The following is a 7,416-nucleotide window of genomic DNA, read 5'->3' as shown; positions in this document are numbered from 1 at the left end:
AAAACAGTTCCATTCCAGGTTTTACAAAATGCTCACGGGCTCTAAGGCCCTGAAGCAGCCAAGAGAGAGTTTTCTGTTGAGCTTTTCACATTCTAAATAAAGTGGTTTCATCACCATTCTTCCCATAAAAAGTACAACTTAAAATCCCCCCTGTATTGACAACAATCCAGCTGTGCATTCATTTTGCCCACAATAAAATATAGCAATAGCAACCAGTACGGTTACACAATAAATTATCTCAGGTCAGATGAAACCAGCTTTCCATGATTTGATGATGGATAAGGAAGCTGATCTGGTCTGTATCACTGAAACCTGGGTGGGTGAGCAGGGCAGAGTTGGTCTCACCTGGCTGTGCCCACCTAGGTACTCCTTGCAGCATCAGGGCAGATTTGGGTCAGGGAGGGCAAGTTGCTGTGCTGTATATAAATTCTCTCTCTCTGTCCAGATGTGAGGGGATATAGAGTGTGTGTGTTCCTGACATTGGGCAATTGGGACAGATTAGGGATTCTGCTGGTTTAGCACCCTCTGCAGAGGTGAGGGACCTACGTATGGTCCACCCTTAGAGGTTGATAGATCCAATGGGTTTCCAGTAGGGCCGAGTGATATTTGGTTGTTAACATCAAGATGTAAAGGTAAAGGGACCCCTGACCATTAGGTCCAGTCGTGGCCAACTCTGGGGTTGCGGTGCTCATCTCGCTTTATTGGCTGAGTACAGCTTCTGGGTCATGTGGCCAGCATGACTAAGCTGCTTCTGGTGAACCAGAGCAGCGCATGGAAACGCCGTTTACGTTCCTGCCAGAGCGGTACCTATTTATCTACTTGCACTTTGACGTCCTTTCGAACTGCTAGGTTGGCAGGAGCAGGGACTGAGCAACGGGAGCTCACTCCAGGAATTCGAACCGCCAACTTTCTGATCAGCAAGTCCTAGGTTTTGTGGTTTAGACCACAGCGCCATATCAACAGCTAAATACAATGATTTACCATGTCTGAAATGTATCTCAGCTGCTTCTTCCTTGCCGTGAGCAAGAGCGGTATGAGAGCTTGATCAGCTGAGGGGCAGGCAGTGTGTGAGTGGCAGAGTCCCATACCAGGAGAGGGGTCTTGCATCTTGTGGCTGGCACAAATATCCTTGTCATCCTACTTGTGCCCATGGGCACAGCCAGGATTTATGGGGGTGGGGTGGCAGAACCTCAGTTAGTTACGTATTTTTATTGATTTACTTATGAGTAATGCCCGCCCTCCCTTGGCTATGCCCATGCTTGTGCCACTGATTTATGGGCTCTCAGGTTCTACAGCATCTGGAGAGCATTTCTGCGCATGGCGGAGCAACTACTGGGCGCAGGATTGGAGGCCTGATTTTGCCCAATAACGGGACCAGCCCATTATCCACTATGAAGCATGTCACTATTATTTGCAGTGCATATAAAAATGCAGGTTACAAAAGTTTGAGTGCTGCCATAAAAAGTTAAAGCGAGTCATTGTAAGATTGCAATTAATTGGAAATGATGTAAAGCACAGGTTACTTTTACTTTAAAAAACCAGATAAACGTGTAATTATCCCTGCAGCAGCGTCACACGGAGTTGCCCCCCGGTGGCGGTCCCGTCCCTCAAGCATTTCTTGAGGGCGAGTGCTAAAATCTCTACGAAAAGTGGGGCTCCATGGAAAAAGATTTCTAGTTTGAAGGGGCCACTGTGAGAAGCACCACCTTCAGAGTGTTTCTCCTGAGGCGTCTGCGCTCTTTCAAACGGATTCATCCCGCTCTTTTAATTGCGCCAGGAGCTCTTGCGGGTACAGGAATGATGGGGGGCGGAGGTAGAAAGGGGGCGCCGTCAGAGGGGGGCTGTCGGGCCAATTCGGAAGCCTTCGTGCGCGTACGTCAGGGCAGAGGGAAAGCGTGGCTGGATCCGGTCCCAGGCCCAGCCTATTCTGGCGGCGTCCCCTTAGCCAGGCGCCCGCAGGAGGAGCCCCAGAGGAGCGCGGAACTCCCTGGGTCCGCGCGCAGGTGCCGGCGGGCGCAGCGCCTCTTCCTCAGCATCCTCCGGAGCCCCGGCCGCAGGCGGGGGAGAGGCGAGGCGAGGCGAGGGCGGCGGCGGCGGCGCGCTGGAGTGGCGGGGCGCGGCGCCAATCCCGACCAGCGCGGCGCGCTTCAAGGCGCTGGGAGGCGGAGCTGCGCCGCAGCCCGGCGGGGAGGAGCGCGGAGCCGAGCCCAGCGCAGCACGCGCCCGCCGCCCGCCCCGCTTCCCGCTGCCGGCGCCAGGCTGCCTCGGGACCCTCGGCTTCCCCCAAGGCAAGTGGACGCGGCCCCGGGCAGCGGCAGGAGACGCCCGGGAGGAGCGGGCAGCGGCAGCCGCGGGTAGCCGCGTGGGCTGGGGGCTCGGCGGGCGGCGGAGACGACCTGCCCCGCCGCGAGTGGGGAAGGGCTCGGCCCGGACCCCGGGCGCGCAAGTGCGCCTCGCCCGGCGGGCAGGAAGGCGTCGCCCGCCAGGGAGCCACCCTGCTGCTGCTGCCGCCTGCCGCATCCTTCCTGCCAGAGGATGCCGGCGTCGCTTGCTTCGCGCAGGGCGCACCCGCCCCAGACGGGAGGAGGGAAGGAGGGCTCCCCTCTCTGCGCCCCTCTTTTCGAGGGGGACCCGCTGCGCTTCCCGGGTGCGGCGGCCTGGCGAGCCTGCGCTGCTCCTGGAAACGAGCCCCCCCCCGGCTAATCCGCGGGTCAAGTGCGGGCATGGGCGGCCCACCCGGCGCTGCCTCGCCTCCTCCGCCACCTGGTTCGCACCTTCGGGGCTGGAGGGGCCTTGCTCCCGAGGGAAGGGCAGGGGGCCCGGCCTGGCTGCTTCGGGGAGGGGCGCCCTGGCCCTGGGGCCGGGTGGTCGCGGGTGCCGCCGACCCGAATCCGCTGCTGGTCCCGCGTGGGAGCGGAGCCTTCTCTGGAGAGAGCCAGAGCAGGATGGGGTCTGGTGCTCAGATCCCAAACTTTTCCTCAAATGCTCTGAGAAAACAGGATTGTTTCTGATCTGCAGAATGATTCACGAGGGACCAAGGATATGTGTGAAGATTTTGTTTTCACTCTGAAGTGGTCGCAGACTAAGATATGAGAAGTGGTGCTTCAAAGTGGAGTGGTTACACTTCACCTCGTCCAAATTGTCCCCACCCCAACCCCCCAAAGTGGTTTGTTTTTCTGGAGAAGATGTACAATATTGGTACATAGCAGTTGGTGGGAGCGGGGTTTAGACTGGGCAGAGGGAAAGACTTGATGGATCCAAACTACAAGATGCAATGGATCCAAACTACAAGAATGGATCCAATGGATCCAAACTACAAGAAACTACAAACTACAAGATTCCACCTAAACATTAGGAAGAACTTCCTGACAAGTAAGAGCTGTTCGACAGTGGAATTTGCTGCCAAGGAGTGTGGTGGAGTCTCCTCCTTTGGAGGTCTTTAAGCAGAGGCTTGACTACCATATGTCAGGAGTGCTCTGATGGTGTTTCCTGCTTGGCAGGGGGTTGGACTCGATGGCCCTTGTGGTCTCTTCCAACTCTAGGATTCTATGAGGGTCCAGTGACTGCTTTTAAGTAAAAATCAAAGCACCAGGAGTTAAGGATCTCATGAACCCTGTAAGTTGTCACCAAGGGTTCAGTTTGATATTGCAAGCCTTACGGTGAGGTCTGGGAGACACTTTGGCATATAGAGACCTTTTTATGAGGAAGTGTGTGTGTGTTGAGTTCAGTGTAGCTTTAGGATCGCAGGGTCAGTCTTGGAACGCCTCCCATACAAACTGACAAACTTTTGAATTTCAATTAGTACTATTAACTTCAGAAGAGGCCCTCCCACTGTGTTGTGTGATGGCAACTCTTATGTAATACAGTGTCATGCAGATTTTTAAAATAAACGGCGGTTTTAAAATAATTTTGCAGACTTTGCTGAGGGTACTGATTTTCTTTTTGCACTTCCTTACAGTTTGCTTTTTGTTTTGTCTTTTAACATATTAATGGTCCACAAATGTGGAGTCTGTATCCTGAGTTCTGCAATCGGTCTTCAGGTTTTAGGCCTCTGTGACCACCCAGATTTATGGAAGGCATGGATACTTGCTTTAATTGAAATTAGTGGCTTCTAAGGTCTATTATTATCCAGTTAGAGATGCTGTATTGCCAGCCATTTTTTTCTTTTAAGTGCTGCTTGCTTTTCAAATAGCACTTAATGAACCCAATGTCTAAAATGACATCAGGGGTGAGATGTATATTTGAATGGGAAGATACCAACTAACTTTACGTTCATTTCCCTTGTGCTTTACACATCCATTTACTGCAAAGTAGTCCAGTGAAAGAAATTGTGAGTTACCGTACTTAATATCCTTGTGGTATGAAGTGCATCTTGATACACATGGTGAATGTTACCTGATTCAGGTTTCAGTTCTTAATTAATTTTTATGTTTTTGACCAAACTGATTGCACGGCACTGCTCCCCCATTGTTGTTCTGCTATTCGTTCTAAATTGAACACTATTTGTGTTGGCTTCTCAAAAATTTTGTGACAACCTAAATTGTGGCGGGGGGGGGGGAATGCTTAGGAACCACTTGAACAATAAGAAGTACAGTTGTACAGTACCTTGGTTCCCGAACGCCTTGGTACTCAGACGTTTTGGCTCTTGAACGCCACAAACCCAGAAGTGAGAGTTCCAGTTTGCGGACATTCTTTGGAATCCGCACGTTCGATGGGAGCTTCCTGCAGCCAATCAGAAGCCGCACTTTGGTTTCTGAATGTTTTGGAAGTCAAACGGACTTCCAGGACTGATTCCGTTCGACTTCCAAGGTACGACTGTAGCTGAATTCTGTTGTAAAGTGAATTTTACTTTGCAACGTGTAAATGTATTTTTACTTGACGCATGCATAAATAACAACAGCAAAGTTAGGCTGAATGAGATGAATGTCTATTTAGTCCAGCAGTGGCCAGCCAGATTCCTCTGGAAAGCTCTCTTTTTTTTTAATATCTTTTTATTAATTCTTACAAATTACATCAACCAAAACATACAAACATTTAAAGGATAAAAGTACATAGGTAAAAGAAAAAAAAGGAAAAAGAAAGAATAGAAAAATAGATATAGAAAAAGACAAACTTACAGACATTACGCATTGTCTTCCTTCCATCTCGGTTTAGGTTTAGTAAGCTTATAACCATTCTGCAGTTGTGTTGTGATAACTATATACATTGCAGGTTTTACATTCCGTCCACTGTTATTTTTTTAAATCCCAAATTATCTTCAATATAATTTAAAAATTTATCCCAATCATTTTTTAGCTTTACATTTTTTTGATACCTAATCCTCTGTGTCAATCTCGCTAATTCAATATAATCAAATAGTTTCATCCGCCATTCTCCGACCGTAGGTATGTTAGGGGTTTTCCAATTTTGTGCTAACAGAATCCTTGCCGCCACCGTTGCATATTGGAAAAATGTTTGGTCTTCACTTTTGATCTCCTCTCCAATCATACCTAAGAGGAACGCTTCAGGTTTTTTGGTGAAGGTGTATTTCAATATTTTCTTTAATTAATCGTAAATTTGACCCCAAAAATTTTTCACCTCATCACAAGTCCACCACATGTGGAAAAAAGCTCTCAAGAAAAGGATGAGGGGCATAGTCCTACCCTGCTCCCAGAATTTACAGCAGAGGTGTGGGAGCTCCAGTCTGCATTATGCCATTAATTCTAAGCTCAATTTTTAGAAAGATGGCCTGTCTAGGAGCCATTCCATTTATCTTGGAAATTATACTTCTGAATCCTGAGCACATAGGAACATTATATTGTTGTTCTTTGGGATACAGATGTAAAATTCATGGAAATTTTGTAGACATGGGGTAAAAAAAAACCTGTTTCCATTGTTTTCTAAAGATAGTGTGCTTGGGGGTCTTTCATGGCTTAGAAAATATTTACAGTTAATTCAAAAGTGGGAGTAAGTTTGCAGCATCCAGGGGTGAAGGACCCAAGGATGTGCTGGGGTCACAGTATGAACTGTGTGATTTACTGACAGACACGCTGTGTGACAGATGTACTATATTCTACTGCTTGCAGCATTCGTATTAAACATAGAACTTGTTTTTTGCTCAACTTTATTTAGGCCCCATCAGTACCTGTCATGTAGCTCTGCTTGTGGTTAATGTCTGGTTTTTTGTGTACAATGCATTACTTTTTGTCAAAATAAAAAAATTCCTTCCAGTAGCACCTTAAAGACCAACTAAGTTAGTTCTTGGTATGAGCTTTCGTGTGCATGCACACTTCTTCAGATACACTGAAACAGAAGTTGCCAGATCCTTCTATATAGTGAGAAGGTGGGGAGGGGTATTACTCAGAAGGGTGGTGGGAATGGGAGATTGGCAGATAGCTGAGATGAGCCTGTTGACGACTCTTAACGACTGCAATAGGTCTTAATTACTTAATTACTTTTTGTGTAATGAGAAGTTTGGGGCTTAAACCTGCCTGCATGACCTAACCCTAACCCTTTCGGATGCTGAAAGCTGAGGACTGAGCTGAGGCTTAACAGTGGATGAAGCAGCACTGCTCATACCCAACTCATGTGTGGAATTGCAAGCATACAATAAACCTCTCGAACATCCAAGGCTGAATTAAATGGTGTGACTTGCTCTGCAGTGCACCCTCCCCCTGTAGAAGTCCTTTTTAAAAGTCATTTTAAAAGGTTATCGCCCTAAAAAAGAAAAGGAGGTGATCGCTGCTGCTGCTGCTGCTGCTGCTGCTGCTGTTTGAGTCCCCAGTTCCTATGCTTGTGCCTTGTAGTCCAGCCTTAGAAAAATCAGTTTTGGACTGGGACAATTTGGCATGGGGACAGCTTTGAATGTGAACAATTCTGTTGTTGGTGTTTTTTCAGTGGTAAATTAGAGGGGGAACGCAATTGAGGGCAGCTTGGGAACCTTTTTCAGAGCAGGATTGATGTCATCTGCAGGAGTGGCCGGTCAGTTGACAGGTGAGAATTTGAAGTTTGTTGCCAATGACAGGATCCCCTGTCCCCGCTGGTGAGCTTCCTCCCCCGTTCAAATTTTCCTGAACTGTAGAGAATGCAAGAGCAGGGGCAGCACCAAGCGTATCTGCTCAGAAGCACTTGCCCAGTTTTTTATTAGGCAAACAAACCTCTGCTAGGTGTGCCATGGCAAGGGCCAAGGAAGATTCACATTGTAATCAGTAAGGTGAGGGACCTGTTACCGCTTGGCTGAGATCCCTGCGAGGGTGGACATCCCTCTTCTTGGCTGACTGTGTCTTCAGTGGAGTTGAAACACAGGGAGGAGTGAAGCCACATCAATGAGGATTTGTCTCGTGAGTGTAATTCGTTAACAGTTGTGTGCATGGAGAATTTGCTCAGGAAGAGGAGTCCTGGTCACCCTATGCTTGTGAGAGAGCTACTTTGAGCAAA

The 7,416-nt window shown here is 48.4% G+C and overlaps 1 protein-coding gene across 6 annotated transcripts in view; it reads left to right on the top strand.

The window, feature by feature from the left end:
- Positions 1-2,156: 2,156 nt before the first annotated feature.
- Positions 2,157-7,416, top strand: part of JAKMIP1 (janus kinase and microtubule interacting protein 1) — an 89,344-nt gene continuing 84,084 nt past the window's right edge. For all 6 annotated transcript variants that reach the window (XR_014516005.1, XM_083460459.1, XM_083460460.1 and 3 more), the window contains exon 1: positions 2,157-2,288. The gene's annotated coding sequence lies outside the window, so the exon portion shown is untranslated. The remainder of the gene's footprint in view (positions 2,289-7,416) is intronic.

The sequence above is a fragment of the Podarcis liolepis genome (genome assembly GCF_965112155.1).
Source record: "Podarcis liolepis genome assembly, chromosome: 9".
In the NCBI taxonomy this organism is placed as follows: domain Eukaryota; kingdom Metazoa; phylum Chordata; class Lepidosauria; order Squamata; family Lacertidae; genus Podarcis; species Podarcis liolepis.
Note: the sequence above shows the minus strand (reverse complement) of the source record. Positions and strands in the feature narration are given on the sequence as shown.